We start from the raw sequence: 25599 nt of genomic DNA, 5'->3' as shown, positions 1-25599 counted from the left end.
TGGTGTCATCAGCCATGTCTTAAGTGGATAGCCTTTGTCTCCAAGCAGCCAGCCAGTAAGTCTACTCGGAGGTGCGAAGAGATCAGGGAGAGTGGACTGGCGCAGGACGAATGCATCATGGCAGCTTCCTGGGAATCTTGCACACACCTGCATAACGATCTTTTTGTGATTACTGACGAGCTGCACATTGATGGAGTGGAAGCGGTTCACAAACACTCCTGGGTGATCTAGGGATGCCGTGATTGTCACATGTGTGCAGTCGATGATGCCCTGTACCTGTGAGAAGCCAGCCAGAGCTGAAAACCCAAGCGCACGCTCACTCTGATTGGCTTAATCGGTGGCAAAGTGTACATAATAGCCTGCCCTGGCAAAGATGGCATTGGTCACCTGTGCAATGCATTTGTGGGCAGGCCGACCGTGAAATCCTGCAAATGTCTCCTGCAGATTCCTGGAAGGAGCCGGAGGCGAAGAGGTTGAGGGCGGTGGACACTTTGACAGCCACTGGTAAAGCGTGACCATCAGGTCCAGTTGGCAGCAGGTCTTATTCCAGCAGGATGCAAATGTCTGCCATGACCTGGCGCCATACCCTGAGCCTCCTGAGGCACTGGTGTTCGGACTCGTCAAGTAAGCTGATCCTCTGCCTGCATACCCTGTGTTGTGGGTATCGCCTCCTGCAAGCTGCATCTCTGTGTTCATCCCCTCTCTCCTGTGCAGTGGCAGGTCTGTTGCTGCTGGTGGTGTTGCTGCTGGTGCTCATCTGAGGTCCAAGGTGAAACGGCATAAGCGGCACCCATGCTGATCTGACATACGACAGATGTAAAGTGGAGATCAGACGCACAAAGCTCCAAAGTAGTGAGAGTGACCTCCAATAATAATAATTAATGTCATTGCACAAGTACATGAACAACGAAATGTGATCTTGCAAGCTCTCATGACTGGGAGAAGCGAAGCCGCTGCGTCAGTGCGCGCCGCCATTCCATTTCCACCATTCCTCCTGTCCGACAATCTTCAGCCCACCGCCCGGGCCTGCTCACCAGCCGCTCCTCCCGTGGCTCCTTCCGTGACCTTCTCACCAACCACCCCTCCCGTGACCTTCTGCACCTGGTCTTCCCTGATGGTCACCCCTCCAGGTACTAACCAGGCCTGGCTCTGTCTTAGCTTCCAAGCCTTGCCAGTGACCCTGTCCCTAGTCCCAGGAACAGGGCCATAGGAATGTAGTGAAAGTCACCGCCGAATTATTGGAACCCACCTCCAAAGTTGTAGAAATCACCTGCAAAGTACTGAAAGCAAACTCTCTGAACAAGGAAGCAGGTGTGAGGTCTCAGTGCTTATACGTTTTTTTGCCTGCCATTTCTTCCGCCCTGTCAACTACCACAGTGCTCTCGCCTTGCTTTCACTGACAAGATCCAGAAAGCCCGGGAAACCCGTGCGCCCACAGTGAAAGTTTAAACCCCTGTTAAAAAAGCTGTTAATTATCTCTTAAATACCTCTTAATAGCTTTAAATTGGTAACCCGCCTCTCCCAAGGGGGTTTCTCACACACAGCCAAACGCGCTTGAGTGAAATGCGGAAGTCAGCGGGATGGAGCCAGCTTCCTGACGCGCCGTCAATTTCAGCGCATTTAATCACCCACCACCTCCCAAACCCACGCACTCTTTCATGTTTAAATTCCCCCCAGTATCCCACAAGCAGACTTCTCCACAATCTTCCTCCTCATCTTTGCCTGCAGGTTGAATGTGTTTAGGCAACTAACCCTATTTAGACAGTGTTATTGGAAGGAGGGGGCATTACTAAAATGAGTCACTGGCAGTGCAGAGAATAGGCCATCTGGTGAAATCCTAATTAAATCAATCCCTCTTAGGGAAAAATCAAGTAATTCTTCCACACTAGAATTACTAAACAATAGGACGCAGTCTCTTAACTGAAGTGTAACCTTTGCCAACTGTTAATATAAACAGAGAAAATGACTCAGAAATGATGATCTGGCATTGTTCAATTACACTCTGACCAATTTACAACTTCACAGGAACAAATCTACCACATTCCATTTTAAGGGTGTTAATTCTCCTCTCCAAAAAAAGTTTTAATTCTTCTAGATAATTCATGTTTGTACAATTTAAAATCAAAATTGGTAGCAAACACAACAATTGTCTTTGTTTTAAAGATAGAAATACTAAAGTCAATTATGTACTACTGGACCATTTTTCTAAAGGATCCATTGCCCCAGTTCAGCTCTGTCCATTCGATGGCAATTTGGTTCTTTGTTCAACTAGGCCCACCATTTATGCAGTGCTTGGTAATAGTTGTTTTACATCGATACACTTACAATTAGCACCAAAGTTCATTTGAGAGTCCTCTTTGTCCCTCTGGAGCTAAAATATGGCATTAGTTTGCGAGTGCTTGGAGGCTTGTGGGAATGGTGAGTGTGAATCATTTCCTTTTGTAGTGATGTACTTCAGTTAATAAACTGACCAGAATTCTTAAAAAGTCATTTCTACTACATTACATACTATGGGGGAAAAATTCAGTATCGCCCCGTTTGGGGCGCTATTAGCGGCCATGCGCAAAGTTTAGCGCCTGGCGCTAATTATCACCTCCGACGGCAAACTTGGCTTTTATCGCCCCTGGAGGTAATTGGAGCGCTAAATCAGGCGCTTCACACCTGTCTTAAGGCGCAAAGGCCGAGGAGCGAGGCGCTACCTCAGAACGCTGGCGAAGCTCATGTGATGTCAGTCGGCAATGGAACACAGACACACTGGCGCCGGCCAGTTCTTAAAGGGGAGTTCTGACGAAAGGTCATCGACCTGAAACATTAACTCTGTTTCTCTCTTCACAGATGCTGCTTGACCAGCATTTTTCTGTTTTTATCTTAAAGGGGAGGGTCGATCTTGCTCTCCATCCACATCCTGCTCATTGCAGCCTTGAATCTCGGCCTGGAGAGACCTGTACATCAAATCTGCTGAAAAGAACAATGGAGAGACCCAGGGAAAGAGCTCAGAGTGCAGCCCCCACAGTCTCTTCTAAATAGATACAAGGAAGGGCAAATCAAAATGAACCTGCAAAGTGCTGCTCAGTATGCAAAACTCCTTCACACAGTGTTGAATCTCTCCAGAAGTCTCTCTTTCTCTCTCTCTGAATGCGTGGTGCGAAAATGTCACCAACAAAAAAAGGCAGGAAGTGGTCGCCTTTAAATAGCGCTCCCCCAGTCCCTTCCTGACTGCAAAACCCTCAACCTGTCGTTGCTACCAGCAGGCGGTAAGGCAGGGGGCGCCACTCAACATCCGGTCCGGGGCGCTACCGGGGCATTGCGCACTCGACTGACGTCACGATCTGCCGGCGCAGGAGATCGTGGCGGTAGTGTTTAGCGCCGCCGCAAAATGTCTAGTTAATTTCGCGAGTGGCGCAAACATCGCCACGCCCAGGCACTAATTGCTTAGCGCCCCATTAGCGCCCTCTTAAGGCACTAACAGGAGGCGCAAACAACTGAATTTTTCCCCCTATATGTCATTTGTACCATGTGTTGTCATTGCAGAATCTGCAGTTTTGAAAATGTATTTCTGCTACAGCGAGCAGACCTGAAACACTCAAGCCTAGATTTTCCAATCGGCCATGGCGTTAAAGAACTCCAATTGAAAAATCTACCTTTTTGTCATTTTCATACGTGTAAATTTGCATAAAATAACACGAGGGTTATTATTTCCAAACTGTGGTGGGGGGTGGGGGGAGCGGGGAGGGGGGGAAGAAGGGGAATCCTTAGCTTCATCACACAAATTCATTCATAATACCATTAACATTATACCAAGATTAATGTTAGTACAGGGGAAGGATAGAAATTGAATCCAATATACTCGCACTCAACCTCGGAACATCCCCTCCTCCAGCCCTGCAACATTACTACTTCTCAGACCATCAATAGTTATTGGCTTTCGGAGTAAGATTGTCAAATTAGGTCCAATTAGTGCCAAATTAACATAGTTTAAAGCAGTAGAATTGGCTCAAGAAGGAATTCAATTCCGTCAATGGGTAATAGGTTTTTAGAAGAATATTCATTGATGAAGGTTAAAATGATATAGGGCACTGTATTTAGGTGGGCAGGTTTAAGATCACACGTTAGCTGCTTTTACATTGTGCTTAGTGGGGTGGTAGGTCATTGGCTCTGATGTAAGGGTATTGAGCAGGGGAATGTCAACCCCAGGGTAGATTTGAAGAAAATCAATATGATACCATTTTATTTCTGTAAAGCACAACATTTTTAGATACGTCCAAACTTAACAAAGGAAAGAGAAAATATAGCCCACTGCAAGAAGCACTGAAATCAATAACAACTTATATTTATATAGCGCCTTTAACGTAATAAAACATCCCAAGGTGCTTCACCGGAGCATTATCAAACAAAATTTGACACTAAACCACATAGGTGATATTAGGACAGGTGACAAAATGCTTGGTCAAAAAGGTAGGTTTTAAGGAGTGTCTTCAAGGAGAAGAGAGAAGCAGAGAGGCAGGATGTTTAAGGAGGGAATTCCAGAGCTTAGGACATGGGCATCTGAAGGCATGGCCGCCAATGGTGGAGATATCTAAAATCAAGGATGCACAAGAGGCCAGAATAGGAGGAGTGCAGAGATTTCGGAGGGTTGTGGGACTGGAGGTGGTTACAGAGATAGGGAGGGGGGAGGCCATGGAGGGATTTGTAAACAAGGATGAGAATTTTAAATTTGAGGCGTTGCTGGACTGGGAGCCAAAGTAGGCCAGCGAGCACAGGGGGTGATGGGTGAACGGAACTTGGTGCGAGTTAGGACACGGGCAGCAGAGGTTTGGATGAGCTCAAGTTTATGGAGGGTGGAAGATGGGCGGTGAGACAGGTGAGCATTGTCAAGTCTAGAGGTAACAAAGGCATGGATGAGGGTTTCAGCAACCGATGAACCGAGGCGGGGCGGAGATGGGCAATGTTATGGAGGTGGAAACAGGCGTCTTAGTTATGCCACAGGTATGTGGCCAGAAGCACATCTTGGGGTCAAATAGGATGCCAAGGCTGCGAACAATCAGGTTCAACCTCAGACAGTGGCCAGTCAGAGGGATGGAGTTGGTGGCTAGGGAAATTACCTTGCGTTGGGGACCAACGGAAATGGCTTCGGTCTTTCCAATATTTAGTTGGAGAAATTTCAGTACTGAACGTCACCAAAGCAGCATGACAAATCAGAGGCAGTGGAGGGGCCGAGAGAGGTGGTGGTGAGGTAGAGCTGGGTGTCATCAGCGTACATGTGGAACCTGACATTGTGTTTTCGGATGATGTCACCGAGGGGCAGCATGTAGATGAGAAATAGGAGGGGGCCAAGGATAGATCCTTGGGGAACTCCAGAGGTAATGGTGCGGGAGCAGGAAGAGAAACCCTTGTAGGTGATTCTCTGGCTACGATTGGGTAGATAGGAATGGAACCAGGCGAGGGCAGTCCCACCCAGCTGGACAACGGGGGAGAGGCATTGGAGGAGAAAGGTGGTCAACCAGGTCAAAGGCTGCAGACAGGTCGAGGAGGGATAGTGTACCATGGCCACAATCACACAGGATGTCATTTGTGACTTTGATACGGGTCGTTTCAGTGTTGTGGCAGGGGCGGAAGCTTGATTGGAAGGGTCAAACATGAAGTTGCGGAAAAGATGGGCGCGGATTTAGGAGGTGACAGCACATTCAAAGGACTTTGGAGAGGAAAGAGGTTGGAGACGGGGTAATCGAGCATTATAGATGAAAAACTTGAAAACATGATGACAGAAGATGGTGTTCATTAAACTGCACTGTCTGTAACTTTAAGACGGTACTGTATTGTACGTTATCCTCCATAAACCACTTAGGTTTAAAACCTTGTGCCTAATAATAAAGTCAGCCTAAAGTTAGCACAAATTTCAAACTGAATGAAATATTGTGATAACTGCAAGAGCATAGGATAAAGTTACAATCTGTTGAGATAACAAACTTTCTCTGGGTCTCCCATTTATTTTTACAACTAATATTGAAGACATATTATCCACGGACACTTGTGAGAGAAATAAATGAAGGCAAATTGTTTGGAACTCCATCCATGAGTGAGTTTATTTGAAAGCCTGTGCTGGGTCAGACAGTGTGGGACACGTTAGACGGTGCTTAAGCACCATAGAATAAATGACAGGTACTGTATTAACCCAGTCCATCAAATGGTCGTGGTGTTATGATCAAAGGCTAGTGAGGTGCGGGGCATTATTATCCCGACCTTTCCTTCTTGTTCCATCTCCTGACTTTTGAGACGCTGCCATATTAAACAGGATAAATGTGACGGAAGTCCACCTCAGTTTTTTGGCTCATTGTAGCCAGCAATAAAATTCACACAGAGCTCAGGCTTAGCAACCCGACAGACATTCACTCACCACATATCTGTCCCAAAGCTGAATGTTGCGAGAGCCCATTCTAGCGCACCTTCAAGAATCCCTTTTTGTTTGTAAAGTTCATGTGGTGGCCAGTACGATGAAGTGCCCCAGACTCTGCAGAGAAGACAACTGAGGTTCTGCTATATTATTTTCAACTGTTGGTAAGAAACTAAGACAACGAGGGGTTTAACTTCCCCCCCAATACTGCGTGCAACAGGTTTAATAGCTGTGTTAAAATAGCGCACAGCAGAATTTTACATGGGCAGATTTAACCGGTACTACCAGAGGAAATAAAACCTCCTTAAATCAGGAGTTAGCATGAACATACCACCTTGGTGAGTAGTAACAAGCTGCTTTAGCTCAGTTGTACACTGGTAGCAGAAAAAAATATAAAAACACAGCGATCTAGACAGTGCAAAGGTCTCCATGTTCAACGTTACATTTATTTATTCTTCTCACTTATGGTTCCAGCACTGTTTGTTTTACCTCACCATATAAGTTTTCAATTCCTGTTTTTATGTACTACAAAGCTTTCAGCATGTTCACTCTCCTGGGTGTTACTGTAATGATTTCTGCAATGTTCCATCACATGTCATGCTCTTTAAACCTGCTGCTCCTGCTGTCATCTAGATATCCAAGTAGAGGGTATCTTATCGTCTGCCAGTTGCATTGGAAAAATTATTTCCACCACTTAAATGTTGTATTTTCTTATATTTTTAACATGTATTTTCAGAAGAATACACAAAAAAGTGGACTGCAGAGATGATGGGGTCGATTTTCCCGAAGCTGTCAGGAAGAAGAGGGGACTACAGCTTTCGGGTTGTAGTCCCGCCTCCATCGAGTTGTGGCCAACCCACGCGATTTTAACTTGATTGACCTTGTTGAGCCCGCCCAGCGGGCTCAGCAGGCCAATTAAGGGCCACTCGGCAACAGGTGACGTCGCAGACTGCAATTTCATCTGTCAAGAGTTCTTGACAGATGAAATATCAGTGTTTCACAGCTGTTTGAAGCTGCCAAACACTGACAGTCTGAGTTCTAACATGAGTCCTTCAACGCAGACTCAGTTAGAACTCTCAGCAGCACTCAAGCTGAAGGCTGTCACTTTTCACAGATCGCAGCCATTCAGCTTTAAGTGCCGGCTGAGTGACACGCTCCCGACGCCTACAGGAAGAAAGGCCGTTAAGGTAAATACAGGTAAGTAAAAGTTCTTTACACACTTTAGACACACCAAACACACTTACCTTTGCACTCCTGCACCCATCACTCACCTGAACACCGACATCGTGACCCCTCCAACTCCTTCAACCCGACGGCCCGCCTGCTCTAACCTGGCGTGGTGTGGAGCCGTCGGGAATCCCACACGACACCCCTCAAAATAGGGATTAGGCTAAAAACTGCCTGTTAACTACCTGTTAACAGGCAGTTAATTGGCACTAATCCCTTCCCGCCTGGGGTTGGCGGGTCCCAGTGCGGGGCGGGTACCCGCCGCCTCTGAAACTTGCGTGGAGCGGGGTTTTGGGCGGGATGGTGTCGGGACCCCCGAATTCGGGATTTTCACCCCCACATGCCTGAAACCCCACCTGACAGCTCCAGGAAAATCGACCCCGATCTGTTTCTTTGGCTCATAGGAACAGGAGTAGGCCATTCAGCCCCTCGAGCCTGTTCTGCCATTCAATGAGATCATGGCTGATCTGCGACCCAACTCCCTATACCCGCCTTTGGCCTATATCTCTTAGCAAAAAGCAATCAATCTCAGATTTAAAATTAAGAATTGATCTAGCATCAATTGCTGGTTGCTGAAGGGAGTTCCAAACTTCTACCACCCTTTGTGTGTAGAAGTGTTTCCTAATTTCACTCCTGAAAGGCCTGGCTCTAATTTTTAGACTATGTTCCCTAGTCCTAGAATCCCCAACCAGCAGAAATAGTTTCTCTCTATCTACCCTATCACTTCTCCTTAATATCTTGAAAACTTCGATCAGATCACCCCTTAACCTTCAGTGGGTAGAGTCATAGGGCTGGATTTTGATACTGGAGGCGTGTAGGAGGCGGGACTACAACTTTTGGGGTTGTAGTCCCGTCTCCATCGAGTTGTGGTCAACCCATGCGATTTTCACTTGATTGATCTTGTTGAGCCCACCCAGCAGGCTCAGCAGGCCAATTAAGGGCCACCTGGCAACAGGTGATGTCACAGATTGACATTTCATCTGTCAAGAGCTTTTGGCAGATTAAATATCAGCGTTTGACAGCTCTTTGAAGCTGTCAAACACAAACAATCTGTACACTAAGTTAATTCTTTCCTCTCAGGCTGCTTTAGAGATCTCTCCAGAACAGAAAGCTGAATGCTGCAACTTTTGACAGCTCGCGGCCATTCTGCTTTCTGTGCCAGTGAGATGAGGGACTCCCGAGACCTGAAGGAAGGAAGGCTGTAAAGGTAAGTAAAGGTAATTAAACTTCTTTAAACACTTTACACACACCAAACACACTTACTTCTCCACTCATGCACACATCACTCACCTGAACACCGGACATCTCAAACCCTCCAAGCCCTTCAGCCCGACAGTCCGCCTCTTGGCGTGGTTTGGAGCCGTCGGGAGTCCCACACTTCAGCAATAAAAATAGGGATTAGGCTAAAAACTGCCTGTTAACTACCCCCCGATTTCACGATTTTAACCCCCCACACGCCTCCAATCCTGCCTCCATGGCCCAATGAAAATCCTGCCCATAGAGTCATGGGGAAAAATTCAGTTGTTTGCGCCTCCCGTTAGCGCCTTAAGAGGGCGCTGCGATGTTTGCACCGCTCGCGAAATTAACTAGATATTTTGCAGCGGCGCTAAACACTACCGCCACGATCTCCTGCGCCGGCAGATTGTGATGTCAGTCGAGTGCGCAACACCCTGTTAGCGCCCCGGACCGGAAATTGAGTGGCGCCCCCTGCCTTACCGCCTGCCACTAGCAACGACAGGTTGAGGGGAGCATTATGCTGTCAGAAAGGGACTAGGGGAGCGCTATTTAAAGGCGACCGCTTCCTGCCTTTTTTTGTCGGTGACATTTTACCACTACGCATTCTGAGAGAGAGAGAGAAACTTCTGGAGAGATTCAACGCTGTGTGAAGGAGTTTTGGGTACTGAGCAGCACTTTGCAGGTTGATTTTGATTTGCCCTTCCTTGTATCGATTTAGAAGAGACTGTGGGGGCTGCACTCTGAGCTCTTTCCCTGGTTCTCTCCATTGTTCTTTCCAGCAGATTTGATGTACAGGTCTCTCCAGGCTGAGATTCAGGCCGAGATTCAAGGCTGCAATGAGCAGGATGTGGATGGAGTGCAAAATCAATCCTCCCCTTTAAGATAAAAACTGAAAAATGCTGGAGAAACTCAGCAGGTCAAGCAGCATCTGAGAAGAGAGAAACAGAGTTAACGTTTCAAGTCGATGACCTTTCGTCAGAACTCCCCTTTAAGAACTGGCTGGTGCCACTGTGTCGGTGTTCCATTGCTGACTGACATCACAAGAGCTTCGCCAGCGCTGTGAGGTAGCGCCTTGTTCCTCGGCCTTTGCGCCTTAAGAGAGGTGTGTAGCACCCGATTTAGCGCTCCAATCACCTCCAGGGGTGATAAAAGCCAAGTTTGCTGTCAGAGGCGATAATTAGCGACAGGCGCTAATCTTTGCGCCCGCCCGATAATTGCGCCCCAAATGGGGCGATACTGAATTTCTCCCCCATAGAGTTATCGAGTGCAGAAAGAGGCCCTTCGGCACATCGTGTCCGCGCCGGCCATCAAGCCCTATCTATTCTAATCCCATTTTCCAGCACTTGGTCCGTAGCCTTGTATGCTATTGCATTTCAAGTGCTCATCTAAATGATTCTCGAATGTTGTGAGGGTTCCTTTCAGGCAGTGAGTTCCAGATTCCAACCACACTCTGGGTGAAAAAGTTTTTCCTCAAATACCCTCTAAACCTCCTGCCCCTTACCTTGAAGCTATGCCCCCTGGTTATTGGCCCCTTTACTAAGGGGAAAAGTTCCTTTCTATCTACCCTATCTATGCCCCTCATAATTTTGTACACCTCAATCAGGTCCCCCCTCAGCCTTCTCTGCTCTAAGGAAATCAACCCCAGCCTGTCCAGTCTTTCTTCATAGCTGAAGTGCTCCAGCCCAGGTAACATCCTGGTGAATCTCCTCGGCACCCTCTCTAATGCAATCACATCCTTCCTATAGAGTGCCGACCAGAGCTGCACACAGTATTCCAGCTGTGGCCTAACCAGCGTTTTGTACAGCTCCATCATAACCTCCCTGCTCTTATATTCTATGCCTTGGCTAATGAAGGCAAGTATCCCATATGCCTTCTTAACCACCTTATCTACCTGTCCTGCTGCCTTTAGGGATCTATGTACATGCACAGCAAAGTCCCTCTGATCCTCTGTCCTTCCTAGGATCATACCATTCATTGTGTATTCCCTTGCCTTGTTAGTCCTCCCAAAATGCATCACCTCACACTTTTCAGGGTTAAATTCCATTTGCCACTGTTCTGCCCATCTGACCAACCCATCTATATCGTCCTCTAGCCTGAGGCTTCCCTCCTTGCTATTTACCACTCCACCAATTTTTGTGTCATCTGCGAACTTACTGATCATACCCCCTACATTCATATCTAAATCATTAATGTACACTACAAACAGCAAGGGACCCAGCAACGATCCCTGCAGCACACCACTGGACACAGGCTTCCAGCCACAAAAACAACCTTCGACCATCACCCTCTGCCTCCTGCCACTAAGCCAATTTTGGATCCAATGTGCCAAATTGCCCTGGATCCCATGGGCTCTTACCTTCTTGACCAGTCTCCCATGCGGGACTTTGTCAAAAGCCTTACTGAAGTAGCACTCTTGCCTCTGAGTCAGAAGGTTGTGGGTTCAAGTCCCACTTCAGGGACCTGAGCACATAATCTCGGCTGACATTCCAGAGGAGTGCTGCACTGTCAGAGGTGCCGTCTTTTAGATGTGACGTTAATCCGAGGCCCCATCTGCCCTCTTAGTTGTATGTAAAAGATTCCATGGCATTATTTTGAAGAATAGCAGGGGAGAGGCATTTAAAATTGCAATCTGCGAGAAGGCAGCGGGATTGATAAGGGTGGGTCACTCAGTACAGCCATTTCACCTGCCCGCCCAGTTTCCGCCATGCAGGCAAAGTTAAACTCACCGCTTGTGTCTCGATTTCTCCACAAAGCTCACAATCTGAAATGCAACCTTTGTGGAAATGGTTCAAACCTGTTTACATACGTAAAATGTGTGGCTGGACTACTTAAGCAATTTCTTAACTCCAGTTGCTACAAAAGTATATATTGTTCTCCATATGTTTAATAAGTGCATTATGAAATATTGTTATGCATACTAGTGTGGATGAAACTCATTGGGATACTACCTATACCTCCAAATACGTGAGAGTACTGTATATTACATAGAATATACAGCACAGTAACAGGTCATACGGCCCAACCAGTCTGTGCTGGTGGTTATACTCCACACGGGTCTCCTCCCATTCCATCTACCTCATCTCAGCCATTCAGCAGATCTTTCTAGTCCCTTTTCTCTCACATACTCATCTAATTTCCTTTTGAAAGCATCTAAGCTATTTGTCTCAACCACTTCCACATTCTAACCACTCTCTGAGTAAAGACATTTCTCCTTATTTCCCTATTGGATTTATTATTAATTATCTTGTATTTATGGCCCCTAGCTTTGGATATCCCACAAATGGAAACATTCTCTTCACATCTACCCCATCCAACCCATTCATAATTTTAAAGAACTCTATCAGGTCTCCTTTAAGTCTTCTCTTTTCTAAAGGAAAAAGCCCCAATCTGTTCAATCTTTCCCGATAGCTGTAATCTCTCAATTCTAGTACCACCCTTGTAAATCTTTTTTGCACTTTCTCCAGTGCTTCTATGACCTTTTTATAGTATGCAGACCAGAACCAGGGTCCTATATAGGTTTAACGTAACTTCACTACTCTTGATTTCTATACCCCTAGAAATAAATCCCAGTGCTTTGCTGACTTGCGATGCTGCTTTTAATGATTTGCTCAACTGTATCCCTCGATCCCTTTGCACTTCTACCCCATTCAGTTTCTTATTTTCTAAGGTGTAGGTGATGTTTCTGTTTTTCCTACCAAAGTGCATCAGCTCACAATTATCTATGTTAAAGTTCATTTGCCACCTAACGGCCCAGTCTGCAAGTTTTCTAGGGGGAAAAATTGGGTGAGTAGCGCCACCTGTTAGCACCTAAAGAGGCAGTCAGTGGCTGTAGCGCCACTGGCTGCGCCTCCCGCAATATTCAGCAGGGGCGCTAATGGTGGCATTAGCCTTTTGCGCTGCGCCGCCACCAATGACGTCATCGGTGTGCGTAGCGCCCCATTCGCGCCCCGATCGCGATATTTGGTAGCGAACGCTGCTGTAGCGCTGTTCGCTACCCGCGCCCGGTTCACGGGGCCTTGCTGCGCCGGCAGAGGCGCAAGTTAAGGTGGAGGTACGGGGCGGCCGCCTGCCAGCACCTCCGTCCCCGGCCTCCTGGTCTCCGACCCCCCCCCGTGGCATTGCCGACTGTTTCCCAAGAGCCCGGCACTTCTCCTTGGTGCCGGGCTCTTTTGCCGGCACTCGCGATCGGGGCTCGCGCTGTTGCAGGCCCCTCCCCCTTAACAATGGGAGGAAGGCCTGCAGTACCGCAGCGTGCCGTGCCGCAGCATGTGGCGCTGCGGCACGTAGTGCTGCGAAATTCACTTTCAGCGCCCTAAGAGGGACGCAGAGCGCCTCGAGCCGCGCCCCGTCTCCCTCTAGGGGCACTTCAACTGAATTTGCGGCGATCACTAATGCGGCGATCGTGGCGCAAATTCCAGCATCCAGGCGAACTTTGCGCCGTTTGGGCGCCTCAGGCCAATTTCTAGGCCCTAATGTCTTATTGTATAATGTTGCATTCTTCCTCAGTTTTAGTTGTACCTCCCAGTTTGGTATCATCTGCAAATTTTGATTTTGAATTATTTATTACTAAGTCCAAATCATTAATGTAAGTTATGAATAATAGTGGTCCCAGCACTGATCCTTGTGGAACACCACTTTCTACCGTCCTGTAATCTGAATAACTACCCTTTACCCCTAACTCCCTGCTTTCTATTTTTTTGCCACTCGTTTTATCTAACATTTTGACTTCTATTTATTTATTTTTGAATTTGTTCTTGGAATGCGGGCAACACTGGCATCGCAGCAATTATTGGCCATCCCAATTTGCCTGAGGGCATTGAGAGTCAACTACCTAGTGTGGGACTGGAATCCCATGTAGGCTAGCTCAGGTGGGAGTGGCAGGCTCCTTCCGTGAAAGCCAATAATGAGTTTTTATGACAATCCAGAATTTTTCATGATTATTTTTCTGGTGCTAACCTACAGATTACCAGATTTATTCAATTTGATTTCACAATTTCCTATGGTTTGATTTAAACACACAACTTCTGGTTTACTAGTCCAGCACCATAACCAGGAGGCTACCATGCCCATTACTTCACTCCAAACTGAATCCTACTTGCCTGCCTACAAGACTAGACCCAACTGTTACTTGTGATGCTTGTAAGGTAATTATTGTTAATTAATTAAAAAGTGAAGCAGTGGGAGATTGCAGGCTGGAAAATGCAGAAGCAAAATTTATCTGTACTTACCTTGAAGAAGTTAGCTGACAGTGTCAGCTGTGGCTCAGTGGGTGGCCACGCCTCTGCGTCAGAAGGTTGTGGGTTCAAGTCCCACTCCAGGAGATTTGAGCACAAAAATTTAGGCTGACAGTCCAGTGCCACACTAAGGGATTGCTGAACAGTCAGAGGTGCTGCCTTTTGGATGAGACGTTAAACTGAGGCCCCGTCTGCTCTCTCAGGTGGACGTAAAAGATTCCATGGCGCTATTTTGAAGAAGAGCAGGGGAGTTATCCCTGGTGTCCTGGCCAATATTTATCCCTCAATCAACAACACCAGAACAGATTATCTGGTCATTATCACATTGCTGTTTGTGGGAGCTTGCTGTGCGCAAATTGGCTGCCGTGTTTCCTACATTGCAACAGTGACTACACATCAAAAAGTATTTCATTGGCTGTAAAGTGCTTTGTGACGTCCGGTGGTTGTGAAAGGTGCTGTCTAAATGCAAGTCTTTCTTTCTTCTGTTGCGTTTTGCAATCTTTTTCTCTAACTTCTAAGAATGGGAGTTTATGTAATTTTTACTGAAGGATTATATTTTCACATCAGATTGTTTTATGGAGGGAAGCACATACAGGAAACAGCATACTGATAAACCACACAATCGTAGTGAATGTTGTAAGCAGTGAACTAACAAAGATTCATTGTTCCATAGAAATATAAATTACCCCATCACATTATCCAACTGCCTCTTGGATGACTTCTGAGCTTTTCCCTCCACTACCTTCCCCAACTGTGGCGACTGGTGACCTTTTTGATAGCCTAACCAAGCCAGTGCATTACCATGGCAACGGGCCCTTCCTGTGGAATCCCACCACCAACCTTGTAAACTAAATGAGGCTCAGGGTTGTCTAATGTACAGTGACCAATAAATCCATCCTGGGAACTTTCCTGCGGGGAGTCCTCCATCACATTGTCCTTTAGTCAGGAAAAGAAAATCAGGCGGGCCAGCAGGCTTTAATTTAATAGCAGGGCCGGGAACTTTCCAGCGGGACATCCGCCTTCACATTGCCACGGTAAGTCGGGAAAAGAAAAGCGGGTGGCCGATAAATTTAAATATATCTAGATTGAAATACCTGCAACTTTCCATCTGGCAGTCTGTGCAGGATCCCAGGTGAGTCAGTTGCCTTACTTGCCTCACCCAATGAGCCGTCTTTGTTACCCACAGGACTGTTCCAGGTATTAAGCTCGCTTCATGTGAAGTGCCTCCTGACATCAGCCCTGAACTTGCCTTTTGCCAGCTTTTACCCATGTCCACTTGCTCTGCAGCCTTGGTTTAACTTGAAATAGTGCTCAGGATTAATTTTTTCTATTGCACTTAGTAGCTTATGTACTTCTAGAAGGTTCCCTTTTGTTATACGCAAGCCCAATCTCCCATAATGTCATATACGCTTATCTGGAATATGCAGTTAAGAGGAGGGCATATCAAGTATGCCGAAGTATAAGAACTCAATTTATTTTTCTTTTAAATCAGAATTTAAATCGTAGGACACCTAAGAACTACACAAGATTCTGGAGCAGTGTTTACACTGACTTCCCTTTAGCAATTAGGTGAATAATTTGTGAAAGCATTTAATCTACTTAAAATAAATGGGTAGGCACTACCACAAACTCTAAATGTGGGGCCTATATGCTTAAAATGTTTTAAATTCTGACACTAAATAAATCTAGGTAAAAAAGTGACTGGCAATGAAAAGAAATTAAGCTTCACTTAAATGGACCATAGTGAAAAGATTTGCATTAAAGAAACACATCTTAGTGTGTAAACATTCCCAAAGCAACCCCCCTGCCCTCTAAAAGGCACAATACAATTATTGATAACCTTAGTATGAATAAAATGCACTCAGATTAATACTGGCATGCATGTAGATCAATATTGTGTTAGAGTATGGATTAACCACCATTACTTTCCTGTAGAGATGAATCTGAGTAAATAAAATAACACTTGTTTGAAATGCTGTCTGGGGATTAGTTTTTTGTATGTGAGCATTGTGAGGCATTTGGCTCTCGTTCCACAGGCAAACATTGTCAGCCTACGTGAACAATGGACAGAGCTGCTGCTGCTGCTTCTGCTCATGAGGAAATGGGAAGTCCAGCACGGACCAGGTGCTTTTATTGTGGTAGCAAAGGTTAGACATTATAAAGTCATCAAACGCAAATTATAAGACTATTCATTACTGTCTAGACTTGAATTATTAGGGATATTGCCTCTTGACCCAGTTACTTGCTCATTGTTCTTTTTCCTTCCCTTCACTAACCCTCGTTTGCATTTGACCTTTGGCATGGCCCCAGTATTTAGTTAGAGACGCAAGTACAAAAAAGAAGTAATTATCAAATTTTTCCCCAACTCCCTTGCAGTAATTTCAACATTGCATTGTTGTATTTTCATTATTCAAAATTCTTAGCAAAGTGAATTGCAACAGAAGTCATTCAGTGAATCACATTCACATTTTAATATATGCGTACATTCTCAGTTATAAATGTAATCCTATTGAAATATAAGGGTGAATTCACCAATCCCAGACTCCCAGCGGGGAGCTACACTTGAAGGGAGTGTTGTATTCCTAACTTTGACCTGTGCTCCCTTTGAGCATGTGTCGAATCAGTGAATTTACCCCATGGTTTATTTAAAGTTATAACTGCACTCTAACAATTCTCCATAAATATTACCTCCGAAAATTAAAAACAGAACCTGAAACATTAGCCCCAAATCTAACTCAGCTCTCAAACTAATACCAACTAAATTTATCATCTTAACTCCCAACAGCATTAACAGTAATACCTAATCCTGCCTAAGACAGTATCGAACATCAGACAACCAACTATAATAATATTTAAAATAAAGATGCTACAGTTTAATGAGGACAAAACAAGCAAGTATTTGAAAGAATACTTTCTCCACTGGTGTTCCAGACATCTGACTCTGAATAAGCTTAATCAGCTGAGAAATATCTTTTATAGTGAGTCATTACCTTGTCCTAACCCCCCTGAGCCTTGGCTTTTTGTGGCTTAGTGACTGACTCCTTGTGCCTCATTTCATTGAGGATTATCACCAATGTTTCAATTACCGTTGAACTCTACAAACTGGTGAAAGGGAAATTTAGGCCTAATGTCAGGAAGTCCTTGATGCAAAGAATAATGAGCACTTGGAATGGACTTCCAGGTGGGTAAGAGGAGGCAAAAGCCTTGGAGTCACTTAAAAGACACTCGGACGCCTTGATGAGGAGACTCTAGGGCTAATCCCGCACTCCTAGTGAGGAGCAGTTCCCAAGGGCAGGGCAATGCAGTAGCACAGTCTGCAATTTTCCGTCCGTTAATTTTAATGGATGGGATATCATGGGCTTTGCCCCCTCAATGGAGGCGGGCTGGCTGTAAAAGTTGCGAAAATAGGCAGCGTGTCGGGAACCTGCTGTCATCCCACCTTCTTGCGCCTTTAACTCGGGCGCGTTTCCCAGAGTGCCACGGACCCAATCGGGAGAGGTGGGCACCCTAATTAAGCTCATTAAATGCGAGTTATCACACCCTTAACAGGGTTTTTAACGGCATGAGCACGGGAAGCACGCAGCTCAGGAACCTCGCCTGTGAAGTGGAGGCGGAAGTTCAGTGGCCATTGTGCGAGGGCATTAATTGACAGCTGGAAATAGCAGATAAATACACACACCTTACACCTCATTAGTTGCCTAAGGGAAAGACTATTGCTGACTCCATTTTGTGCACAGATTTAGGTTTCTGGAGTTTGCAGGTCATTTCTGCAGCCTCGGAAGCCACTCTCAGCACATTGCTAGTCACTATCACAACATTGAGGGATTAGCCCTCTGATCGCTATTTGACCTGCCATCTACAACATCAGCATGGGTACCACTTATACTGTCTCACCTTGGTCCTCAGAATCGGACCAAGATGAGCTCCACCACCAACCACACCAGCAGCAGCACCAGCAACCACAACAGCAGCCTTCTCCTCAATGACCTGATGCTCTACAGGGGAGAGGGGGGCACCACAAGGCTGCAGCACGCTGGAGGCAATACCCCTAACACAGGGTATACAGGCAGAGGATAAGCTTCCTCAACATGACTAAACAGCAGTACTTCAGGAGACTCAGGCTATTGCACCAAGTCATTGCAGACATTTGTAGCTTGCTGGAACAAGACCTGCTGCCCAGAGGCCCTGGTGGACTCTTCTTGCCAATGGCTGTCAAAGTCACCACCGCTCTCAACTTCTTCGCTGCAGGCTCCTTCCAGGGATCTGCAGCAGACATTTGCAGGATCTCGCAGTCGGCCACCCACAGATGCATCATCGAGGTGACCGATGCCCTGTTTGACAAGTCAGCCAATTATATCAACTTTGCCACTGATGATGCCAGTGTTACTGAGCAGGAGCTCAGTTTTGCGGCTCTGGTTGGCTTCTCACAGGTGCAGGGCATCATCAACTGCACACATGTGGCCATGAAGGCACCCCATCATCACCCAGGAGTGTTTGTCAACCACAAAAGCTTCCACTCAATGTGCAGCTTGTCTGCAACCATAAAAAGATGATCATGCATGTGTGCACCAGATTCCCTGGCAGCTGTCATGATTCTTCCGTGCTGCACCAGTCCATCCTCCCTCAGCTCTTCGCACCTCCAAACAGACTTTCCGGCTGGCTGCTTGGAGACAAGGGCTATCCACTGAAGACGTGGTTCATGACACCCCTGAGGAGGCCAAGTTCTGAAGCCAAGGAGCGTTATAATAAAAGCCACATCTCCACCAGATGTGTCATAGAGCAAGCAATAGGCAAGCTGAAGATGCACTTCAGATACCTTGACAGATCTGGAGTAAGCACCAGCCAGGGTCTCCAGAATCATAGTCATCTGCTGTGCGCTGCACAACATAGCACAGCAGCGAGGATTGGAGCTGCAGGAGGAACGTGGCGCACATCACACAGACTCTTCAGAGGAGGAGGAGGACGAGCAGGTAGAAGACGAGGAGGAGGAGGAGGAGGAAGAGGAAGCTGAGATGCTGATGCCACTAGCAGTGGCGCACATTGCTGCCCGGGAGGACTGGGATGGCCTGATCATGGCCAGATTTACTTAACTTGCTCCAATTCAGCTCCCTACTGAGCTCCCTCCGCCAACAACACCATAAAGCAACTCTACAATGACCAATCCATTGCTCTCACCCAAAGCCCCAATACTCGAGGTTAAATAATGTGACACCATTCACTCCAAGTGACAAAGCCACTTCCATGATTTAAGGTAAAAATGGACAAGACCCGAAAGTGATGCAAAGAAAACATTTATGTGTACATTTGGACAGGTTGGGTGATTGGGCAGAAGCATGGCAGATGCAATATAACGTGGATAAATGTGAGGTTATCCACTTTGGTGTCAAAAACAGGAAGGCAGATTATTATCTAAATGGCAATAGATTGGGAGAAGGGGAAGTGCAACAAGACCTGGGCGTCCTTGTGCACCAGTCGCTGAAAGTAAGCATGCAGGTGCAGCAGGCTGTTAAGAAGGCAAATGGTATGTTGGCCTTTGTAGTGAGAGGGTTTGAGTACAGGAACAAGGATGTCTTGCTGCAGTTGTACAGGGCCTTGGTGAGGCCACATTTTGAGTATTGTGTGCAGTTTTGGTCGCCTTATCTGAGGAAGGATGTTCTTGCCATGGAAGGAGTGCAGCGAAGATTCACCAGGCTGATACCTGGGATGGCAGGAATGACGTATGAGGAGAAATTGGGTCAATTAGGCTTGTACTCGCTGGAGTTTAGAAGAATGAGAGGGGATCTCATCGAAACTTATAAAATTCTAACAGGACTAGACAGACTAGATGCTGGAAGGATGTTCCCGATGGTCGGGGAGTCCAGAACCAGGGGTCACAGTCTAAGGATAAGGGGTAAGCCATTTAGGACAGAGATGAGGAGGAATTTCTTCACCCAGAGAGTGGTGAACCTGTGGAATTCTCTGCCAAAGAAGGCAGTAGAGGCCAATTCATTAAATATATTCAAGAAGGAGTTGGATATATTTCTTAAGGCTAAAGGGATCAAGGGATCTGGAGAGAAGGCAGGAACAGAGTACTGAATTTGGATGATCAGCCATGATCTCATTGAATGGCGGAGCAGGCTCGAGGGGCCGAATGGCCTACTCCTGCTCCTATCTCCTATGTTTCTATGTTTCAGTCAAAACAACTGAAACTTAGCACTAACATTTGTTGATACACCCATGTGCATAGCCTTGTGCATCTACTTTTGTGTCATTTTTCTTTTGCGAGCGCTTCTACGAGGTGCAACCCCTGTGGCTTCAGCAGAGTTAGTTGCAGGCTGCTCACTTCCCTGCTGCGACTGGTTAGACACTTGGCAGATATCCTCTGGGTTTTGGAGCCTGTCATGGTCCTGCTAAAGTCTGCTCCTCCTGTGACTGTGCAAGGGCAGATTCAGCCATCGCGATCCGAGGAAGCATCTGGGGCTCTGACTGAGTGGGAGGCAATGGGAGAGAAGTGGGAGCACTTTGAGAAGAGCCCCCACTTCCATGTCCCCTCTGACCATCATCCCTCTCATGGGCCACCCACACCTCCCTGCTAGCAAGGAGCTGGCGAGCAACTTGCTGCACAGCAGTGGGGCGATGAAGGCCCAAGTCAATGTTTACATCCCTCCTTGAGAGGAAGTCTACGAGCACCTGCCATCTGTTGTCCACAGCTAGCACGTTCTCGTTGGACTGGCGCATTTGCTGCTCCATGCAGGTGGCCATCCTTTCCATAGAAGAGCACATCGTCGTCATCACCTGCGACATGGTGGTGCTCATGTTAGAGATGGACTCCTCCATTCTCTGCACATCTGGAGACATCGCGGCTGCAAAAGCTGCCAGAGCCTCATGCAATTGTTGCTGCCCCTCCAAGGTTACCCTTGTGCTCGATAGCCCCCGAGGCTCAGCTTCTGCATGCAGTTCAGCAGAGCTTGGAGCGTCATGCGCCCACTGGCGAGTCTCCACTGCTGTCCCTGTCAACACCACCTGCCCTTGCTCACTTGTGAATTGTAAGACACCAGGTGATAACTCTACTCTTTGGGGCAAAGATGTGAGTATCTATGCTGGTGCTGGATGCGCTTGGGTCTGCTGACACTGTACCCTCAGTCGGTGCAGGTTCCTCTGAGGAATAGTCTTCCTTCTCCGGCTAGACAGTGGTAGGGGGCAGTTGATGGACCTGTGGGAGAGTAAAGAGATGAATTAGAAGTGTTATAATAAGAATGGGTAATGTTACCATTATGCACATGATGAAATTTCACTGGCTGCTGACATCAGTCACAATATGAGTGACTGTTGTATGCCATGTGGCTTTATGAGATGTGATTCTGTCACCACGTTGCTGGGATGTGCCCCTCTCTCCATATCCCACCGCCAGCATCTCTCGAGCTCCTGAAATTTCCAGAGTCGCCTCCTCTGCTGCTGTGAGATGCACAGTCACCGGAGGGCCACTTCCGGTTTTCTGCCTCTCCCAGTTGTTGTGGGCTCTCTTCTGCAAGGAGGGAAAGAAGAGAAGTTTGAGTGAGCATGATGGAATGAGTGCAAGGAATGGATGGGTTACATATGTAGAGGGAGACCATGAGGGAGTGGGGTGCCAATGCCAAATGGCCCCCTTCTGTGGTGTTACTTGCTATGACTGCAATACAATGAGGGTGGTATATCAGAGGGGGATGTGAGTATGTACATAGAGAGGGGTGGGTGGATGTGCAAGGTATGTTGGTGTGAGAAATGGTGTGCAGGAGTAGGCTTGGGAAGGCAGAGTGATGGGAATGTGTTGACAGGCACTTCAGGATGAGGATGAGTGTGGCATTGCACTCACCTTTCCTGACCTCTTGAGATCATTGAAGCCCTTCCTGCATTGTATCCAGGTCCTCCTCACCACAGCCCTGCTGCTGATCTCCTCAGCAATATCCAGCCAGACTCTCTTTGTTCCTTGTGGAGGTCTCCTTTGCCTGTCAGCAGGCAAGAGGACCTCCCTGCGTGCTCTGACAGCCTCCACAAGAGTATGCAGCGAAGAATCAGAGAACCGGGGTGCAGCCCTCTGCCTTAGGCTATCCATGTTTGAAAAGTTTTAGCTGTACTGTGGCCTTTCTTTCACACCTTCCAACCTCCTCTGGAAACCTTCAAGTGAGTTCAGTGCAAGGCTGCTTTAAATATGAAACGAGTCATCGATGATGTCATCAGACCCGCACCATTTAATAGGGCCGGGAAACGCACGTGACTCTTTCAATTGGGGCCATTCAGAAAAAGTCGCTCAGAGCAGCCGTTGCTCAGAGCATCGCGTTCCCGACCCGCTACGCCGCCCCGCACGCACGCAATCCGACGCAAAGGTGAAAATTCCGGCCCGAAAGTTGCAGAGCAGCTCGATTTGACCGGACTGAAGAAAACATAGCGAATTCCTCTGCTCTTACTTTAGGTGTCATTTGGAGGGTGTTTAAATTCAAGAATGATGGGTATTCAGTTTAAGCTTCAATGTTTTGGTTGTACTTAATGGTAGAAGAGCTTTGAGAAACGCGAGGTAAATATGACAATCTGATGCTTCAAAGAGAATTAAACTATCTCAATAACAGAAATCACATGGAATAAATCTTAACATTGCTCAGCGGTGATATTTGCAGTGGTTGCCTGGCACTACGTGCTGCGTACAGTATTTCAATTATGGTGCATGCAGAATGCCTTTATTTTAAGTGGATGTGCTGACTGTACAATCTGTTTACATGTGGTGCTTGCCAAGAACGATATCAAGTTGCACGCTCGTCATGACACATGTTAAAGACAAACGGCATTAGAAAGATTTTAGGTTGATTTTCTAATCGTTGTGGCTGGCAGTACTAGAATAGAATGGGCTGTCGTGGGGGGGGCGGGGTGGAGGGTGGTGGGGGGGTGGAGGAGGGGAATTAGGTGGGGATTTTTCATGCCAGATCTCTAACCATTGTGCACAAACTTATAGTTGCACTTTTGGACTAGTATAAAGCGCTCAAGCATAAAACATGGGCCCACTTCCTCTTAACATTACACTCAATGGTAATGAGATGGCAATCAGTGCAGGCGTGATTATTCCATTTTGCAGTGGGCATGTACTGTGAGGTCAGATAGGCCCTGTAAAAACAGATGATGAGGGTCAGTGTTTAAAGAGGAAGTAGCTTTTATTTGGAGCATATATGTAGCTGGTATTTTTTCCTCCAATATTTCCTCTCAGTGATAGCGTATGTTTGATCTATATTCTAACCTCGTTCTCCTTTTAGGTGCTTCTCTGACGTCAGGAGTAAGTGAGATAGCTAGTTGTTGGGTGTGGGTGGGAGCCTCTTGGGTTGAGGTGGTCCTGTGCATTCTTGTGCTGGGTCATGAGGTGGTTCTGCAACTGAAGCCATCATATCTATTGTGGTGGCTGACTGGTCTGCCCACTTTCTGGCATATCTTTCATCATTGGGTGGGCCACATCTGTCATTGTCCTGAGAGACAGCAGCCTCATTCACATTTACTCCATCCTTGTCCTTACTGCTGAGCACACCCTCAACTTATCTACTGATTTGCTATCAGGACAGTAAAGCCATCTAATCAAACCAGATATGTAACTCTGTTGTAGATCGGAGCACAAGACCTCTGTGGCAGCAGACCTGCGCATTCATGAAAAATACTCAACTGACCTTGGGACCACAGTTACCGGGTACTGTGCTGCAAATGCCTCAGTGCTCCATTCTGGACTGCAGTTGTTAAGTGGTTATGCACGACTGAACACGTGGGTAGTGAGCTCCTCCACAGTCAGCACCAGACCTTGCAGGCAGCTTGGCACACTTTCTAATGCTGTCTCCATGAGGTCTAAATCTCCACGGCGAGCAAAGAGGTGAGTTGGCATTGGGCCAACAGGTTCCTTCTCTTGCTCTGCCACCACTACCTGCTGCTGCGCCCTGTATCACCCAGTGCAGTGTATACAAACTTTCTAAATACCCTGGAATGTGTGTACCTGTGCTGGTGCTTGCTACGGAAGGAGTGAGTGACCCAGAGTGCCATAATATGTTGGTTTCTTGGGTGCCATTGACACCTGCACCTGGTTCTTGAGCTTCATCTACAGAAGTGAAAAAGAAACGTGTGTTTGAATACGGACAGCAAAACAACCTTCAAACAGAGCTTACACAGCTAATAATGTGTCTCATGGCAGTGCTATGGAACATATATGTGTTTGTGAGTGAGTGAGTGGACGAACAACAGGGAAGGATGGCATTAACTCTGAGATTCAAGGACATCTCCAGCTTTATCCTGAAACACTCCCTCAAAGTATTTAAGCCCAAGGATGTTGATCAAGGCTTGTTCAAATTGAAGGTTCACTCACTTGTTATGCACCACCTTGTCCTACAAGAAGAGAGGTAGGGGGGTCATTTGGTATTGTGAAATATTGGCCAGCCTCACCTGACTATACTTCTTAAGGCTATTAACCTTTTATCCCCATCTACTCCCATAACCTCTGACACACATATTAACTCTGTCTCCCACCTCCTGCCAAGGAAAACCGAGTTTTCCTGTTAGGAGAAGGGCCGTGGTCCCCAAAACCGAGTAACCCTTAGGAACATAGGAACAGGAGTAGGTCATTCAGCCCCTCGAGCCTGTTCCGCCATTCAATCAGATCATGGCTGATCTGTATCGTAACTCCATCTACCCGCCTGGGTTCCCTAACACTTGCCGAACAAAAATCTATCAATCTCAGTTTTGAAATTTTCCATTGACCCCCAGCCTCAACAATTTTTTGCATTTCTTGCAGAAGCCGTATCTGAAAATCGAGATACTTTTATGCTATTGGTCAGCCATTTTCAAATTTCTGCCCAGCAACAATCAAATAGCAGCTGCAACCCTTGAAGAGCTGCGAATGCTGTATTGATTTCTTTGTGGGTTCAATGACGAGACATTTATGAAAGAAGATGTCTTTTAATCTAAGTCTGTTCAACTCTTTATACAGCATTTACAGGAGACACGATGCTAGTGATGCATCTAGAATGAAACTGAAACTAAACTGCTTGTCTCTCACATGACCTCTGCTGGTCAGGCATAAGTAATCAATACATGCAAACATGCTGTTAAGGCATCATAATCGAACAGGCAAATACCATCTCTATTTGCTGATATCATTACAACTGCAAGCAATTTTCCAGTCACCGTTGATAGTAAGCTCCCACTGGCAGGCCTATTCTGAACCAGGAAATCACTGTGAATACTTAACGAGGCCAGCCTTGGGGAATCATGGGAGTTTGGCCCAGTGCTATTGCGCAAGCACTGCGTAGCGGTCGCTACACCATGACACAGAAAAATCTGCCCCTTCAATCTCAGAATATAGGAATTTTATCAGAAGCCATTGATTGTACCTGTGAACAGGAGCAGTGATGACTATAGAGCTGACTCCACTATACTGCATTCCCAGTAGAAGGGGGCATAGTTTGCAGAATTGGGGTACAGTGTTGTACCTTACAAGTGCGACTTCCAACCCACCCTCCTCCCTCACCCTGCCGT

The 25599-nt window shown here is 46.7% G+C and overlaps 1 protein-coding gene across 1 annotated transcript in view; it reads right to left on the bottom strand.

The window, feature by feature from the left end:
• Window positions 1-6505, bottom strand: part of LOC147100108 (uncharacterized) — a 124986-nt gene extending 118481 nt beyond the window's left edge. Inside the window, exon 1 of the mRNA XM_085968818.1 lies at window positions 6395-6505. The gene's annotated coding sequence lies outside the window, so the exon portion shown is untranslated. The remainder of the gene's footprint in view (window positions 1-6394) is intronic.
• Window positions 6506-25599: the final 19094 nt, after the last annotated feature.

This window comes from Somniosus microcephalus, chromosome 27 (genome assembly GCF_052327205.1).
Source record: "Somniosus microcephalus isolate GS21.2 chromosome 27, FLI_Smic_1.0, whole genome shotgun sequence".
Classification (NCBI taxonomy): Eukaryota; Metazoa; Chordata; class Chondrichthyes; order Squaliformes; family Somniosidae; genus Somniosus; species Somniosus microcephalus.
This window is presented reverse-complemented; position numbering and strand designations above follow the sequence as displayed.